Below are 12,201 nucleotides of genomic sequence, written 5' to 3' on the forward strand. Positions count from 1 at the left end.
TTTTGGTTAGGCCTGAATATGATTTGGAAAACAATCAGAAATTAAATATATACAAAACAATTTCAACTGAAATCAAGGTAAAGATTTGGGATCTATTTGAACAGAATATTCTTTGTATGAAGGTGGCTGTCTGCTCTGTAGCTCCATACTCTTTACTGTGAAGTTTGGCTTTTTCCGAATATTTAAGAAAATACACAATTGGAAAAACAAAAGAGTATTCAAAGCACTATAAAACTTTTGTTTAATGAACAAAGCGTTGACAAGTAAAATAAATTAATTTATATATCAGTAGCATAATTTAGAATATAATAAACATCTAAGTTTCATTAATAAAACTTAACATCTAAATCAACTTTAGTAATACTTAGATTTTACCTTGAGAAACTGTGTCTCTGACTTTTACAATTACATTAACCGGTACACGTGCAACGTAGATGGTAGTCTCCAAATTATTCCACTTGTCCTCAGCCCCATGGCTCTTGTGGTAAGTAATAAATATATAATTTTTCGACGGCAGTTGATAGCTGTTGATGAGCTGATCAAAGTATATGCCATCCACTTTTTGGTAGAGAAATTCCTTCATCAGATGCACCAGTTTGAAAGTTTAAAGGGGTTGACCACTTCAGTAGTAAGGTACACACGGAAACCAAAAATATGCCGATACCAATTGTGAGACATATAGGGGAGATTTAAACAACAGTCGACGGTATCGTCGACTGATCGTCTTCGGCATTGAAGGGTTTGCAACTTTTGCTAGTTGGTGTACCTATTATTTGTTTCTGGTGCATTTGATGGCAAGACCAATTTGATTCTAGTGGTAAGACATGTAGGGGACTTGTTTATTTTAAGATCCTTACAGATGAACAACTTAGCACTTAATTGAAGCGAGGAAACAAAACCAAAGTGTTGCTTTCGCAACACTTTCCTCGACAAAGCCAAACAAACGTTGCCGGAACACCTCACGTTGCCCATGCATTTTAGATCTAGTTAACATTGTCTTGAACACTTTTTACAGATCGTTTCAAAAATTACAATACCATGAGTGAGTGATAATTAACTCTAAATTGTAAAAAAACGCACCTTACCATTACACGAAATTAAGAACAAATAAACCATAATCTAAACTCTGGAATTCCGGTTATTCTCTATATACAACGGAGAATTTCAAGCTATGACACAAACTTTAAAGCTAGTCCATAGTCCTAATGTTCCTAATACTATCAAAATGTCTTTACATCAAACTTGATGACAAAACAATCATGAAGTTTCTCTAAAATGATTTTTTCTTTTATTTAAAAAGTTTTCTTAAGCGGTTTACTTTTAGTGGACCAAAACTACCAAAAGCAAAGCACTAGTTTTCTATAATCCCACAAATACAGGGAGAGATGATGAATTGGTTCATTTGTACTAGTCTTCTTGATTTATGTTAGATAGATAGTGAAGTAATGTTTTTTGTTTCTTGTTCAAAGTTTGTTTTAAGTTTCAGATTTCAATATTATTCAGCCACAATAAAAAATGAATAAAACTGGAAAAAACATCCTCTTATGACGTATCAAGTATTACCCCAGTTATTCAATGCTAGAAACAATTATTTTTTTTGTACTAGGTCTTACTGAGGTGTTAACAGAAGCTGTCTAAAAATAATTGTCAGCCCGTCCATACACTGCAAAAAAGCTCTGGAATAAATTTTCAATCCAGAAAAATCGGATTTTTCTCACCAAGTAGGCTATTTTATATGATTTACTTGCATCTTTATTTTTAAGGAAAAGACTTTGATCCCTCTGGAAAAGTAAAAGTTGTGGATGGAGGGAGCCAAACAAATCTAAAATCTACAAATCCTTAAAGAAGGAACTAACTGAGATATAGCCATAGCACTTGTCATATTTATTCCCAATCTGCAAACTAACGTTTTTTGTAACGCACCATATTCTTTATCTCCATTTAAAGCATAAAATGCTAACAAGCGAAAAAAAATGAAAAGTAACGCTTGCTTTTGTGTTAAACAAAATTCCTATTTTATTTGGAAAAAATACTGAAAATGGAAAACGGGTAAATGTAAGCCTACATAAATTTAAAAATAAAATGCCTCAAACCGAATGAAATCTTCTCCTTTGATCAACTTCTACCAGGGCTTGTCAGAAGGATACAAACTTACCCATAGAAGTTATGTTACATCAAGTTCCCGTCCCAAGCAAACAAAAATTTAAAATGATATTTATGTGGTAAGTGATATACATGATGGTTGTGACATACATGGACATTAGCAGAACAATCAATTTTTTATTTTTTTAACAGCTGTAAAAGGTAATTCCAATGGGCAAAAAAACTGTTGAATATTCCCATTGGTGTATGTATCTAAGAATAGGAAGAAGCTTCCTCTGGGGAGATGTATAGCAATATATATATATATCGTATAGGGAGAAAAGGGGAACTTAATTTTGTACAGAATTTTTGGGGAACTAGAATTTTTTTTGCTGGAAAATATGAAAAGAAACAAATTAAGATGTAGTTTATTTGTGAAATTGGAAACTGACTGAAACAATTTGTGAGCCACTTATAAATTAAAAATTCTTTAGCTTGTGGAATTGTACCTGGCACTATCAATAGCTTTATTGCCATAATGGATATTGCTTCGATATATGAAAGATCTTTCGCTCAAGAAGAACTAACTATGTCAGATATCAGCCAGGTCAAGCCAAATAATTGTATATTCATTATTTTCAGTGCTATGGCTCTGAATGATTTTTTCTTGGAACACTAATTAACTGATAATGGCAAAACAGTTTTTCAATCGAAATATTTTAATCCCCACGAAAAATATCCCCTGGAAAACACCCCTTCCCTCCCGCAGAAAATACCCCCACGGAAAAAAACAACAGGAAAATACCCCCTCCAACATAAAATACCCACTCACACTTTTGTCAAGCCGTAAGAGCTCATACATGTCATATTAATATCACATGTAAAAAAAAGAAAAAAAATCCTGAAACATTGATTCTGAAATTTTTAGCTCAAGATATGTAAGAAAATTCCAAAATTCAATCTTCAAAAATGTAAATAGCAGCTAAAACTCTTATGTGGGACTTTCTAGGATGTTTAATTTTAACGACACAAAATTATTCGTTATCATGGTCTTTACGTAGTTGATTATAATACATGTTTAGGCGTCGGTTCATCAAGAATTCTTGTTGGTCGATACAGGCAGATATCAGTGTCATCTGTAGCTTTTGCATGTGTAAGTCAGCAGGGCCTCCAGCGACCTTAGCCAAGGAGTGTGCGTGTTGATTGATATTAGCGTGACTGCCCAGGATTCGTAAGAAAGCATAGCGCATGTCGGTAAGGATATCACAACATTTTACTAACTGCCTGAGACTTATATTCAAGCATTTGACTTGCACTAATTTGGTTCTTTTTTAACCATGCTTGACCAGTATGAAGTACAATAAAGTTGTGGATGAATCGGTCAGTAACTTCTCTAATATTCCAATCGACCCTAGGAGGAAGACCCAAACTTTGAGAGTCGCACCTAAAAGAAAATATTGTTTTAAACTGAAAATATTCTCTGCTCCTGTATTTTCTTCAAGAAAGGACATATTTCTGCAAAAAAATTTAGAGCAACTCTCTCATCCCGAGGAAAGAAGGACTGCATTGAATAAACCAGCTGACATATTCAGCAACTCCACTCTTGGATGTAAATGGCTGGTCATTGAATGTCTATAGGTGTTTAAAAAAGTAGCAGATCAATGAAAAATCTGAAGTAATACAAATCTTAAGATTGACCTCTATAAGTTGCTTTTATTAAGCCTCTTATTTATTCTGAAATGTTTCTGTACGGAAGCGTTGCATATTTGTGAGCTGGAATATTTTGTTGAAGAGTGTACTTGTATTAGTGGTATCTACTAGCCCCTCACCTTAAGTACTTGCCTAAATCATATTGAGCCATAAAATCATAAGAAACCAAAACAAACTCAAGAAGACCGCCAAATGGACGAAAAAAGCTTAATTCGTAATTAAAGGTAAACTCTTTAGCACATACTGTCAATAGATACAGAGCTGTGGAACAACTTGTTTTGCGATTGGTGACATATTTTGTTGCATTCCAGTTCAGTACTCTCCAGGGATGCTACCCGGTGAAACAAAAATCCCTAGATATTGTGATTTTTTAGTAATTTTCTTAGATAATTTAGTGATTTGTTTGCTAATTGAGTCATATTTTTTGGTTTAGGGAATATAAAAATCAATATAAACAGTGATAAAATGCTAAAGGTGGCAAACCTGGAACTGTCATACGGACAATTTCACATCAGTCCCCTCCCTTCTCTCTATCATCACATGTTTTACAACTTTGGAAAGGAATTGACATTGCTCCTCATTAATTATAAAAGAATTCTATATGCTCTGTAATTGTTTTGATAGTACCAACTACCGCTGAATTGGTCTATTTTTTTAAAAACCAAATTATCTTACTTGAGGGTGGGGAATTTTCTCCGTTCTAGACGACAATTTTTATTATTTTCTTCTAGACTGCATGGTATGAAAGATGCTTTGAAAAATGTAGATATATAGAATGTAAAAGTGTCAGAAGTTAGAAAAGAGCACATTAAGCACTCTCAATTGGCTGCTTCCATGAAAACCTTAAGCATATCTTCAAAGTTCCAGAATCAGTTTAAAAGACGATTGAATGGATATTGGATGGGAAGCTGCTCTATGCCCATCAGTTAATATATGACATTGATTAGACTCTCTGTTAGGTATTTCCAATACATCAGTCTCTAAGGGTATTTTCTTCCGTAACTAGTGCAAACTCCTTCACAATGAGATTTTTACTAATGCAGGGATTTAGCCGGCGCTAGTTTGAACCAATCAAAATTTTTCGAAGTATTTTTCAGCCAATAAGGAATTCCTATGAAATAACGGATTGCCTTAAAATAGTGGCAGCTATGCACCGACATTAGTCGTGTCCATCTCATTATTAATGGGCCTTTAATTTCGAAAAGGAAAGGCAAAAGAATAAAATAAATGAAGATAGCAAATCCTTTGCGTTCAATTATATATAATTCAAGTCATCTTTAGTATATAGAAAAAAAGATACAAAAAATCAGTTAAAAATTGAAGAAAATTAAGTAGAGATATAGACAGAAGCTGAAACAAAAAAGTCAAAAACAAAACCTCAGTTTTGAAATTTGGACAAGAATTGTGCTTTACATTTACATGACTCTAATTATGCAGCACTTTCCAGTGGCAGTTAAAAAACTATCATTGTATTTTAGTTGTTTTCTCATACTTCAGATATTGTGGTTCATTTTAAATTTCCTAGTTCAGAGCTTCTAACCTAGTCTATTGACAAGGCTAAAGGGGTCTTGAACGATTTTTTTTTTTTTGCAAAATTGGCTAGACTTATAAAATTGGCTAAACTGATTTTATACTTTTTTAGACTATTTTTCGTTAAATTCGCTTGTGGTGTAGAAAAGGCCTGATCTTTAACTAAACGACTAATGGGTTCTGAAAAAGAGATTAGTGAACGTGCTCCAGACAGATCTAAAAATTTCACATAAAAGGGGCTATGAATGTTGTTCTTTTGTTGTCTGTAATATAAAATAACAAATTTTTATTATAGGCTGTGTTTACTGATACACCTGAGCCAACCTTTACATTACAAGAGCAGTGGTCTCCAGAAAGGAGATTAGCAGACGTGCCTCAAGACCAAAAATCCAAGGAACAAGTCCCAACACCCGTTTTGCCGAAATAAAAAAGCAGCAGCAACCTTGACTCTAATGTTGAAATTATTGATCGTCTGATACCTCGACTTGAGGAGAAAAAAGAAGCAAGTAGAAAACAGGTTTTGGGAAGATGTCACTCACAAATTATTACAATAAAAAATTTGGTTGTTTAAGATTTATGAGAACTTGAACCTGTGAGAATTCAAAACTCGGCTATACTAGAGCTAGATCCAGAAGTCTTGATGTCTTTGAGGTGTGTCAAGTTAGCTAAGATAAATCAACTCCACCTCAGTGGTTTTCAAGCTATAAACTGTGGTTTTCTTGGGATTTGTGGTGTTGGCACAAGGGTGACTTGAGATATTCAATTAAATAGTTGGGCCAATTCAGCCAAACAAGCCTAATTCGAGTCTTCCGTTGGAGTAAAATCTCATTGGGTGTTAATCCCCGATGTCCATGAGCCCTACCGGAGTCGGCAAAAAAACTCTAATCTGCAAAAAAAAAGAATCATTCATGAATAGCGGCCTCCCGCTTGAAATCCCCGAGTTCTTTAGACTTGACAAAAAATAAAACTAATTTAACAAGCTTCAATGACAGTCTTTCATATCACAAAAGTAAAGATTCTCATAAAGCTAATATCCTTCCAAGTCGAAGCTCATATGAATTTTCACTTTAAAGTCGCAGATGAAACGGAAAAACTTGTCAGGTGTCTAAATTATCACCGAAAAGCTGGTATGATAAACAAAAGAACAAAAAAAATTAGCTAAGAATACATAAAAAAATAAGCATTTACTAGTCAATTCTATTGCTCTTATTTTCATACTGTTTAGACCCAACTCCTCATGACTTAAAATAAGAATAAAAATAGCAATAACATTTTTTGGTTTTTTCTTGTGAATTCCAACCCTACTTTTACTACCTCTCCCCCCGAATAACTAGTTCTAAGTAAACTAAACTATTATGAATAACCATCACTTCTGATCTTAAGCGGGAGGTGTTCACTGTAGAGTTGGTAAAGAAAACCCTACTATTACTCCCCTGCCCCTGAAATAACTATTTGTAAAAAAAAAACTAAATTTCTAGGAATGACCACCACCTCTGATCTTATAGAGAAAGAGAGAGAGAGAGAGAGAGAGAGAGAGAGAGAGAGAGAGAGAGAGAGAGAGAGAGAGAGAGAGAGAGAGAGAGAGAGAGAGAGAGAGAGCAAAAGATGTTTATTTAAACAATAATCTTAGCTCAAATGGCTAATTTAATGTATGAATACAAAACATGTTATTATGCACTATTATATATTGACGTAAAAAAAGGGACGAAAGAGTTCTGGTAGTGATTTGTCCGAGCACGCACTGGCACAAATTTTAGCTTCTGTTTCGTACGGCTGACTGTCAGTACTTTTGGGGGTAATATGTCACAATGACCAGGACTAGACAGCAGCAAAATCTTAAGCGGGATGTGCACAGAGCTAATGAAGAGAGGCAGCCTTAGCTTACAAATGTTAAAATTAACGATAAATTTTGTATTCCATCGTCCCATCTTTCAAGAATTTATGGTATTTTGATTTCTTGGTATGTTGTTCTGGTTTCACTTTGGAATCATTTAACTTTATTAACCCTTGTTAATGCAGAAACAAACAAACAGCGGATACAGACTCTTGTTGTTATTAAATAAAAAAAAACGAGTTTTTTTAACTGAAAGTAAGGAGCGACATTAAAACTTAAAACGCACAGAAATTACTTCGTATATGAAAGAGGCTGCTTCCTCATCAACGCCCTGCTCTTTCTGCTAAAGTTTGACTCTTTCTCTCAATTCTTCTTTTTAAAACAGTAAAAAACTTTAGCGTAAAGAGCGGGGCTTTGATAAGGAAGCAGCCTCTTTCATATACGAAGTAATTTCTGTGCGTTTTAAGTTTTGATGTCGCTCCTTACTTTCAGTTAAAAAAACCCGTTTTTTTTATTTAATTTCTGAACGTTTTTGAATCAATGCATGTTTTGATTTTGGCTCTCCGCAGAGGAATAATCAAAACGAAATTTTGCATATTATTTTTTTTGGGGGGGGGGCTAAATGGCTTTCTCATAATTTTGATCGAATGATTTTGAGAAAAAAGAGCGAGGGCGAAGCCTAGTTGCCCTCCGATTTCTTGGTTAATTAAAAAGGCAACTAGAACTTTTAATTTTTTACGAATCTTTTTATTGGTAAAAGATTTACGTAACTTATAAATTAGCTTACGTAAAGAAATTTTGTATTCTCATGTTTTTATTACATATATGAGGGGATTCGCCCCATTGTCAGTACCTCGCTCTTTACATTAAAGCTTAAATTTTATCCCAATTCATTAAGAATGACCCCTGAATCACAAAAGCCGTAGAATAAATAGTTGAAATTACTAAAAATACTTTAGCGTAAAGAGCTAGGTATCATAAGGAGGTGAGCCCCTTATATGGGTAATAATTTCTGTTTGTTTTAAGTTTTATTGCTGTTCCTTACTTCCAGGTGAAAAAGCTTTTTCACATTTATTTTTTAATTTTTTTTTAAATAATGCTAGTAAATCCTGCTCTCCCTTCATGGAAGTTTTCTTCTCCCATGACAAATTCTCGATGGAAAGTTCCCCAGCATATCCCCCTCTTCTCAACCCCTCCCCCAACCAAAAAAATCCTCCTGAAAACGCCTGTATACTTCCCAATAACCATTACTATATGTAAGCACAGGTCAAAGTTTGTAACTTGTTGCCCCTCCCACGGGGACTGTGGGGGAGTAAGTCGTCCCCGAAGACATAGTTATAAGGTTTTCGACTACGCTGAATAAAATGGCTATCTCAGAATTTTGATCCGTTGACTCTGGGAAAATAATTAGCGTGGGAGTGGGCCTAGGTGCCCTCCAATTTTTTTGGTCACTTAAAAAGGACACTAGAACTTTTCATTTCCGTTAGAATGAGCCCTCTTGCAACATTCTAGGACAACTGGGTCGATACGATCACCCCTGAGAAAAAAAAAACAAAACAAAAAAACAAAAAAACAAATAAACACGCATCCGTGATCTGCCTTCTGGCAAAAAATGCAAAATTCCACATTTTTGTAGATAGGAGCTCGAAACTTCTACAATAGGGTTCTCTGATACGCTGAATCTGATGGTGTGATTTTCGTTAAGATTCTATGACTTTTAGGGGGTGTTTCCCCCTATTTTCTAAAATAACGCCGATTTCTCAGGCTCGTAATTTTTGATGGGTAAGACTATACTTAATGAAACTTATATATTTAAAACCAGCATTAAAATGCGATTCTTTTGATATAGCTATTTTTATCAAAATTCCATTTTTTAGAGTTTTGGTTACTATTGAGCCGGGTCGCTCCTTACTACAGTTCGTTACCACAAACTGTTTGATTCTTCGTCAACATGGAAGTTCCACACTCTTAATTTTTAGATAAATTTGGTTTAGTTATGTTGGAGCAAAGAAAACTGAAGCGTAATATATTTGGATTTTTTTGGGGGGGAGGGTGCCTAGATACCTATAAACACCGTAACATTTTCCTCATAGATTTTATACAGAAACAACATCATCTTCATTGTCAACATTGGTTTTACGCTAAATATAGCACGCACTAAAACGAGCAGAAAATAAAATAAAAATCTCTAAAAGAAAAGAAAATAAATAATCCCTAAAACCAAACTTGAGGAGGGTTGCAACCTCCAAGGGTTGTTGTAAGACCAGTTCCAAAATTGACAAAAATAAATACGAAATCTGTGCGGTATGAAAAAATGTTTGTCCCGGGTGGCGTTCATGAGCACAATATTGCTCTTTAGTAAATTGTGTATTTTTTTGCCATGATTTTTTTATTTTGTACTTTATCTTTTTTTTATCATTTGACCCTTATTATATGATTTTTTATTATTTCAACTTTTATTGTGTCTGTTATTTTTTCACTCTGTGTTCTATTGACTGGTAACATGTATTCGTTATGCAGACAGTTATTTGGCAATGGCCATGAAAGTGATTTTTTAGATTAAAAATCTCTCACTCCGCAATCTCTCGCTCTTTACGCTAAAGCTTTTATTTGTTTTAAAAAGTAGAATTGTGGCAAAGAATCAAACTTTAGCGTAAAGAGCGAAGGATTGCGGAGGGGACAACCCATTTTATATACGGAGTAATTTCTGTTCGTTTTAAGTTTTAATGTCGCTCCTTACTTTCAGCTAAAAAATTAGTTTTTTTTATTTAATTTCTGAACGTTTTTGAATTAATGCATGTTTGGTTTTGGCTCTCCGCACATAAATTATTAAAATGAAATTTGTATATTAATTCTTTTTTCTGCTAAATGTCTTTCTCTTAGTTTTGATCAGACGATTTTGAGAAATAAGGGGGGGAGAAGGAGGCCTAGTTGCCCTCCAATTTTTCGGTTGCTTGAAAAGGCAACTACAACTTTTAATTTTTAACGAACGTTTTTATTAGTAAAAAATATACGTAACTTCTAAATAGCAACTTACGTAACAAACTTTCATACTCTTATATTTTTATTATGTATACAAGGGGGTTTGTATCCTCGTTAATACCTCGCTCTTTACACTAAACCTTAAGTTTTGTCCCAATTCTTTAAGAATGACCCCTGAATCAGAAAGGCCGTAGAATAAATAGCTGAAATTACTAAAAATACTTTAGCATAAAGAGCGAGGTATTTATCTCCTCCTAAATACCTCGCTCTTATTGCTAAAGTATTTTTAGAGCCCCTCATATGCGTTATAATCTCTGTTCGTTTTAAGTTTCAATGCTACTCCTTCCTTTCATTTGAAAAAACGTTTTCATGTTTATTTTTTATTGTTTTCTTATAGTAATGCTAGAAAATCATGTGCCCTTTTCCTTGAATTTTTCTTCCCCCATGACAGATTCCTCCAAGGAAAGATCCTCCAACATAGCCCCCTCCCCTAAGCCCCACCCCCAAAACAAAATAAAATCCCTCTGAAGACGTCTGTACACTTCCCAATAACCATTACTATATGTAAACACTGGTCAAAGTTTGTAACTTGCAGCCCCTCCCCCAGGGATTGTGGGGGAGTAAATCATCTCCAAATACATAGTTATTAAGGTTTTCGACTATGCTGAACAAAATGGCTATCTCAATATTTTAATTTGTTGACTTTTGGAAAAAATGAGCGTGGGAGGGGGCCTAGGTGCCCTCCAATTTTTTCGGTCACTTTAAAAGGGCACTAGAACTTTTCATTTCCGTTAGAATGAGCCCTCTTGCGACATTCTAGGACCACTTGGTCGATACGATGACCCCTGGGGAAAAAAAACAAACAAACAAATAAACACGCACCCGTGATTTGTCTTCTGGAAAAAAAATACAAAATTCCACATTTTTATAGATAGGAGCTTGAAACATTTACATTAGGGTTCTCTGATACGCTGAATCTGATGGTGTGATTTTCGTTAAGATTTTATGACTTTTAGGGGGTGTTTCCCCCTATTTTCTTAAATAAGGCAAATTTTCTCAGGCTCGTAACTTTTGATGGGTAAGATTAAACTTGATGAAACTTATATATTTAAAATCAGCATTAAAATGCGATTCTTTTGATGTAGCTATTGATATCAAAATTCAATTTTTTAGAGTTTTGGTTACTATTGAGCCGGGTCGCTCCTTACTACAGTTCGTTACCACGAACTGTTTGATGTTCGTGATTTAAATTTTTGCGCCCCTACTTCACACTTTGAAGGCAGACCAGACAAGTATGGCAAAATGCATCCTGTTGCCCACAGATTTTTTTTTTTTTTTACGGCTTTTATTTTTTTCGCTTTTTTCACTCAAGGCCCCCAAAATGTAGAATAAGCTGGATGAAAATTACACCATGAAATTCAGCATATCAAAATAGTTTGTGGTAACGAACTGTTAGGAGCAACCCGGCTCGATAGTAACTGAAACTCTAAAGAAAAACGTAATGTTGATAACAATAGATACATCAAAAGAATTGGATTTTTATGCTGATTTCAAAATATATAGTTTTCATTAAGTTTAGTCATACCCATTAAAAGTTACGAGTCCAAGAAAACTTTTCTTATTTTTGAAAAAAGGGGGGAACATCCCCTAAAAGTTGTAGAATCTTAATAAAAATCACGCCATCAGATTCAGCGTATTAGAAAATCCTACTATAGAGGTTTCAAGCTCCTATCGGGGAAAATGTATAATTTTATATTTTTTGCCAGAAGAAAGTTCACGGATGCGTGTTTATTTGTTTGTTTTGTTGTTTTTTTTTTTCTCAGAGGTGATCATATCGACCCAGTTGACAAGGCACACTCATTTCAATTTTTTTCGGTAAAGTGTAAATAATAGCCTGACTTAGGGAATTCATAAGGGGTTTTGAGCCCTGTTTATGTTAATTTCAGCTCGGTTTAAGTTTGACTCTGTTATTATTGTAATTTTGTTGGTTTTTGGGGTTCATTTTTTATCGACATTGATTTGGGGACGTTTTACGCTTGGTGGATTATTTCATTTTATTTTTG

The 12,201-nt window shown here is 34.3% G+C and overlaps 1 long non-coding RNA gene across 1 annotated transcript; it reads left to right on the forward strand.

The window, feature by feature from the left end:
• Nucleotides 1-3,225: 3,225 nt before the first annotated feature.
• Nucleotides 3,226-5,893, forward strand: LOC136035118 (uncharacterized). Its single transcript, XR_010619340.1, has 2 exons — nt 3,226-3,336; nt 5,618-5,893. It is a non-coding gene; the product is annotated as an uncharacterized LOC136035118 (long non-coding RNA).
• The last annotated feature ends 6,308 nt before the right edge of the window (nt 5,894-12,201 follow it).

The sequence above is a fragment of the Artemia franciscana genome, chromosome 13 (assembly GCF_032884065.1).
Source record: "Artemia franciscana chromosome 13, ASM3288406v1, whole genome shotgun sequence".
In the NCBI taxonomy this organism is placed as follows: Eukaryota; Metazoa; Arthropoda; class Branchiopoda; order Anostraca; family Artemiidae; genus Artemia; species Artemia franciscana.